This window comes from Hippopotamus amphibius, chromosome 2 (assembly GCF_030028045.1).
Source record: "Hippopotamus amphibius kiboko isolate mHipAmp2 chromosome 2, mHipAmp2.hap2, whole genome shotgun sequence".
Taxonomy (NCBI): Eukaryota; Metazoa; Chordata; class Mammalia; order Artiodactyla; family Hippopotamidae; genus Hippopotamus; species Hippopotamus amphibius.
This window is the reverse complement of record NC_080187.1, coordinates 174,160,438-174,167,570: the sequence shown is the minus strand read 5'-3', so window position 1 is coordinate 174,167,570 and position 7,133 is coordinate 174,160,438. Positions and strand designations below refer to the sequence as shown.

The window sequence follows — 7,133 nt, the reverse complement described above, 5'->3', positions numbered from 1 at the left end:
ATATCTTATGTTGTTTTCATAATACATTACACATAATATTTTTAAATAAGAGCTATCACTCAGTTCCTTCACAGGTGCAATGACCAAACACGGTCCTTGGTGAGGTCATCCATCTTCCTTGCAATATCAAATTTAACTCATGTTTATTTTCAGATGTAATTGCTATCAGTTGAAGAGCTGGTTAATGGAAAAGGAAGTTAGGGTTGAGTGACACTCTCACCTAGTCCACGGAGAAGCGGACATGACCCATGTGAACCTGCTACACGAGGAAACCTCTGTTTCCTGTTGTAGGGCAGCAGCAGCACATAGCCCAGTAATTCTTCCTTCACCCTGTCAGGCTCGCCTCAGCTTGCAGTGTCTTGAAATTGAAGAAGGTATCTTCCATCTGGTGGAAGACCTCAAGCATGCTTCTCTCCAGCCTCCTGAAGGTAGTCGTGGCTTCAGCGTGGCTAGGTAAGGATGGTCCCTGTGGGATGGTGCCCCCTCTATGACCTAAGGACCAGAGGAACAGTCTTATGGGTACCCTGGGAAGGAAGGGTAGCTGGGTGTAAAATAGAATTTCTTTATTCCATGCTACTTATTCCTAAACCTTTACTTCCATGTTTTTTGTTTGTTTGTTTGTTTTTCTATAGGATCTAGTATTGCCCAGAAGGTAACTCAAGACCAACCAGCAATGTTAGTGCAGGAGAAGGAGGCTGTGACTCTGGACTGCACATATGACACAAGTGATTCAAGTTATAGTCTCTTCTGGTACAAGCAGCCCAGCAGTGGGGCGATGATTTTTCTCATTCGTCAGGACTCTCATAACCAGCAAAATACCATAGAAGGTCGCTACACATTGAACTTCCAGAAGGCAAGCAAAACCATCCAACTTGTCATCTCAGCTTCACAGCTGGAGGACTCTGCAGTGTATTTCTGTGCCCTGAGGGAGCCCACAGTGAGAGCTGTGTTGGAGGGAGGTGTTCCAAAACCCAGGGCTCTGCTTGATACATCCACCTGCTGTAGGGACCAGGGCAGGGAATTGCCTTCACAGACAGGAAGTGGTTAGGGCTGTGGCAGTATAGGCGTAGTGTTAGAGGGAAAACACTCACCCTGAGAAAACACCTCTCTAGATTCATAGACTGTGTTCAGAGCTATCATTTATTCAAAATACCCTTATCCCTGAATCATTGTCTTGATGTAGACATATAGAATTTTTAGCCAAAGATCAGAGTGAAAGAACAGCCACATAAAATCTTTGCCATTTGGTGATCAGATTGAGCTAGATGAACTGGCTAAGGAAATTCAGAAATATATGACAGAAAAATCAGTAAAAATATGTATGAATTGTTGGTTTTTCAGATCAATTTGTTCAATAAATATTTATTGAGTATATATCATGCAGGGAAGGAATAATTCTCCTCTATCCTCTTTATGTCCCTGGTTGAGCCTAAGAATTAAACTGACAGATTAAGAGGAGAAAAGCATGCAAATTTCATTAAATTTGTACATGTACATGGGAGCCTTCACAAGAAAATGAAGATCTGAAGAAGCGCCCAGAGCAGGAATACCTTTTATACTTTTTGGGTAAAGAAACAATAAATTTGTGAAGAACTGACAAGACAATGGGCTAGAGAGAGTCCATTTAGTGCCTGGTAATCCTTATTGTTCTTAAATAGAAAGAGTCCTTGGTGCCTTCACTGGGCTGATAAAGAATTTCTCTCCAAAAAAGGGAGAAGTTATTTACTGCCTTTAGGCAGAAAAAGGGGATCCTTTTCTGCATTTGCTCAAAATGATTTTTATGTCAAACAGGCATATTTTGGGTTGACATATTCTAGTTCCCTTCAATTATGTTATAGGCATTGTTTTCAATGAAGGTCCTCTTAATATGTTTTCTCTTTTTATATACCATGCTGTTTATACTATTTCTGAATTAGTTTAATTTAGGTCTGTTTGCTGTGACTCTGTGGTACTCATATTTACTTTCTAAGGTGACTACTACGTGATAAACTTTGGGCTAAGATTAATCTATCTCATTATCACAAAAGAGCTCAATTTCTATACTGGAGGTTTACATGCCACCCAGTAGTCGTAGCCATAAACGATGAATGATTAGTGAGTCTTACAGGGACATGTGGGGTTCTCCACGATAGAGACATGAACCTTTTAATTTGTATATAAATAAGGCATCCTTTCCTTCTAATATGAATCACTTTCATTATAATTTATTAAATTCCTCTTTTCATTATGTGGTTTCCACAGGCTTTATTCATTTCCATTGATCTCAGTTTCATTCTATGCCAACCTGAGAAGATAGTGTCACAGAAAATTTTTATTACCTGTGAGAGTAAATAGCTTTTCAATAATTCTGTCCAGTTTTACTCACATTCTGTATAGCCTCCCTTAAAAGAAACAATGAAACAAAACAAAAAAATTTGAAAATAAGAAGCTGCACTTGTATTTAATGACTATATTAACATTTAAAATATCTGTTTTCCTATTTTTTTTAAATTCAGGAAAATGCTATTTTTCTCAACTTGTGAAGGGCTTTTACTGTATATCATTATATTTTAATTTTTACCTTATCTTCAAATAAATTTCTCTCTATAGTCTTACGTGTTTATATCTGTATACATAATTAATTGAATTTTCTTATATTCATTTTTACTTTTTGTCTAAGTAGAAAAAGGTGTTTACACTCAATGACTATAGCACGGAACTCAAGAAAGTAGATGATGAACAATAAGACACGATGAAAGAAATCAGAGTGAAGGCATTAAAGATAAAGCAGAAACTGACTGATCAAAGGAAAAGAATAAAATCAGTGATAAAACCACAATCTGATATTTTGAAAAAAACTAGAGTTAACATGATCTAAGAAAAAAAAGAGGAGGGACAAATACATGCACAAAAAGAAATACATATTTCAGGGATTGTAAGGATTATTTTAGTATTTGGAAGGCTGTTAATAGTTCTTCATATTGACAATTCTTGAAAGTCTTGAAGATGTTCTCAAGCCTGGCTAGATGGATTTGATCTGGAGTGATTTCCTTTGGACCTGGCACGATTCACTGTAGCTGTTCAGAATGTGTGTATTTGTGCAAGCTTATCTGATTTTGGTAGCTCTTACAGATATTTGGATTCCTCTGTAACTTGACTAAAATTATAGATGTAGTGTTTGTTCCTTTTCTTTAATCTCTTTGTTGCATTTAGATTATTTCTGTTGTATATAAGAAAAACATGAATTTGTTCAGCCATATTTATATTGAAGTCTTGGCTTCCATTTACTGCTTGTAAGTTTGTCTTTTATGGTGAGGTGTTCTGAGTTTTACTCTAGAAAGTGCTGGGCCAGTAACTGTGATTCAGATTTATGGGATGTACAGACTCTTCAGATTCCTGGAATACATCTGGAAATTATTTTCCTTTCTGTCTGTAAACCTCTCATAATCTTGTGGAATGAAGTTCATAACTGTGACTGATTATGTACGGGCCAAACCATGGTTTAAATATAGTAGTCATATAGGAAAGACCAAGCTACAATCCCATATATGAGAAATATTCATACTGGTGAATTTGATCAGCTATATTATAGACTTCTTTATCAGAAGCAAGCCAGAAGGAATGGAGAGAGGGAATGACCATTGACATAAATAAAGTTCCAATATCCTGGTAGTTCACAAAAGTCTAGAAGAGTTTGTCACTCTTGCTGCAGTGCATTGCTCAAGTCAGGTGCCTAATAACTGATCTGAAAGGAATGGCCATGCCCCTACCTGGTGGTCAGCTCCTGAGCTGCTCTTTAAGTATCCTTTATAATGTATTCTTTTCTCTTTTGGTGAAAGAGCCAAATCTGCAATTATTTTTAATTGTTTTCCCCATATTTTGATTTGGATGAATATGGAACCTGTTAACATACTGTCTTAAAATGACTTCAAGGGCTTGAGAAGAAGTAACTTTGCTACCCTCTATCCTGTTATAAAATATGCAAACTAATTCATGACAGAAGTTTTGCATGAAAATGGGAGTAGGAGGTGGGGAGAGGGTTGAGGGAAGGATTACAAAGAGATGTGAGGAAACTTTTGATGGTAATGAATAGTTCATTATCTTGATTGTGGTGATGGCTTCACAAGTATACATATATATATACATATATATGTACATATATATATGTTTAATTTTATAAAAGTTTACTTTAAATAAGTGCAGTATATTTTAATGAAAATTATATATTAATAAAGGAATTAAAATCCAAATTTAACAAATATCTTTCTTCATTGTTGTACAAGACTTCTAGTGTGACCCAAATGCAAATATTTGTCCTCTACATTCTCATCGGCCTTAAAATATATTTTTTTTGCAGCTGTGGATAACAACTTTCTGCATCTATGTGTTATACACTTATTTTCAACTCAGCATCATCCCAAACTATTTTGTTTTCCCCCTTTATATCAGAATAAAAGTTTGTAGCTGCTTTTCCTGAATTCCTTTCTAGCATAGTTTTGAGGCAGGTTCTGACAACGTGATTTGGAAGGTGAAGGAGAAAGGAAGGGATATGTGAAGACAACCAGTATCCAAGCCTGATTTTCTTACTTAAATTGGGATCTGGGAAACTATTTGCATGTTGACTTTGGACTCATGAAGCTCCTTGATCTGAATCTGTGGAGAGGGAACTCCCTGAAACACACTGACCTAGGCTTCCATCTATGTGTCTAGGGAATCTATGGTTACGGAGCTTTACTGAAGCTGCGTCCCTCTCTAGAACTTCATCCTGACAGCGCTCAGAAGTTTTATTTTATAAAATGAATGGTCATAAAAAGGGAGCTAAAGAAGCACTTTTTTTGCTGCTGCTGGTACTTCATAGAGAAAGATCATTTAGTAAAAATTGTATAGTCATGGGGACATTTTTCCATGCTGATCCCACAGCTTTCTCCTTTATCTCTGAAGACTATCTTGGTCTAGAACACTGATCACAAATGAAATTTTATAAACTGGTATTGGATTAACTTTAAAAAAACCTCCTAGGGAGCTTTCAAAAATTACAAATTCATGGGTCTCAGTCCTGGAAAATGTGATTCATGAAGTTAGTGGTGGATCCAGAATCTGTAATTTTAAATCACTCACATATTGATTCTAGTATCAGCTGTTGCATGAATATCAACTGGTATGTCTTTAACAATTTGAAAAGCTGAGAAATAAGAGAGTTCTAACTCATGCTCCAGGCTCTAGCCAAAAATTTGCATCTTTTCCCAAGCCAGTAGGGGAAAATTTTTTTTTAAACTTTTATAAGGGGTCTCAGACTGAACTTTTTAAAAATAAATTATTTATTTATTTATTTGTTATTTATATATTGGCTGTGTTGGGTCTTTGTTGCTGCTGAAGTTGCGAAGAGCGGATGCTACTCGTCGTTGTGGTGCGTGGGCTTCTCATTGTGGTGGCTTCTCTTGTTGCAGTACAGGTTCAGTAGTTGTGGCACACTGGCTTAGTTGCTCTGTGGCATGTGGGATCTTCTTGGACCAGGGCTCGAACCCGTGTCCCCTGCATTGGCAGGTGGATTCTTAACCACTGCACCACCAGGGAAGCCCAGTGGGGGAAAATTATTTGGTTAAAGTTTGGCATCAAAATGTCGGCAAATGGATGGTAATAAAAAACATCCTTGATTTTAGATATCCACTAAGAGTGTATTGTTAGTAACGTTAGTATTTGTTGCCTGATTCACAAAGGCTAACCAACTTGAAATTGTGAGGGAGTAAGATATTCATCTCAGATCATCACGTTGAAATTCAGCAAATCCAATTATGGAGTTTCTTTCTGGCTAGGATTCATATTTTCATTTTTAAATGATTTTTATATTTAGGAATTACTATTGGTATTCAGGAATTACTATTAGTAAGACTTTTTCTCCTTAAAAGCTTTTATTAAAGACAGCATTCCTGATCTTCCCTGGCGGTGCAGTGGTTAAGAATCTGCCTGCCAATGCAGGGGACACGGGTTTGGGACACACGTTTGAGCCCTGGTCAGTGAAGATCCCACGTGCCGTGGAGCAACTAAGCCCGTGTGCCACAACTACTGAGTCTGCGCTCTAGAGCTCGTGAGCCGCAACTATTGAGCCCATGTGCCACAACTACTGAAGCCCATGCACCTAGAGCCCATGCTCCACAACAAGAGAAGCCACTGTGCTGAGAAGCCCGTGCACCACAATGAAGAGCAGCCCCCACCCGCCAATACTAGAGAAAGCCCTCAGACAGCAAGAGACCCAACGCAGCCAACAATAAATAAATAAATAAAATAATAAATAAATCTTAAAAAAAAAGACAGCATTCCTTACAATTGATATACTATGGGACTAAGGAAACTGCATTTCAAGAAGTAGTGCTTCCTCAAAGACTGTTTATTCATTATTTTTGTTTAATTGGACAAACATTTTGTGAGGATGTAATAAATACCAGTCACTGCTCTATATATCAAGGTACAGTGCTGCAAAGCAAATAAACACTCAATAATGACTTTACTTCTTAAATGGAATCTTTTTTTTTTATGCTTTATTGCTGTAACTTAGGTATTATAAAGGCCACATATCTTTTTATTTTTTTTATATTTTTTTTATTTTTGGCACACGGGCTTAGTTGCTCCGCGGCATGTGGGATCTTCCTGGAGCTGGGATAGAACCCATGACCTCTGCATTGGCAGGCGGTTTCTTAACCACTGCGCCACCTAGGAAGCCCTGGAATCTTTTTTTAAATTAATTAATTAATTTATTAGCTGTGTTGGGTCTTCACTGCTGCACGTGGGCTTTCTTCAGTTGTGGTGAGTGGGGGCTACTCTTTGTTGTGGTGCATGGGCTCCTCATTGCCGTGGCTTCTCTTGTTGTAGAGCATGGGCTCTAGGCGCATGGGCTTCAGTAGTCACGGTACATGGCTCAATAGTTGTGGCTCATGGGCTCTAGAGCGCAGGCTCAGTAGTTGTGGCACATGGGCTTAGTTGCTCCGCGGCATGTGGGATCTTCCTAGAGCAGGGATCAAACCTGTGTCCCCTGCTTGGCAGGCGGATTCTTAACCACTGCACCACCTAGGAAGCCCAATAATGACTTGACTTCTTAATACTTCTGAATTCCACCCCAAACCCTTTTCTGGCATTCAATGAATTATGGCTGGCCCACA

The 7,133-nt window shown here is 38.1% G+C and overlaps 1 pseudogene; it reads left to right on the top strand.

Moving 5' to 3' along the window:
- The first annotated feature begins 404 nt into the window (after window positions 1–404).
- Window positions 405–2,725, top strand: LOC130844628 (T cell receptor alpha variable 14/delta variable 4-like; annotated as a pseudogene).
- The last annotated feature ends 4,408 nt before the right edge of the window (window positions 2,726–7,133 follow it).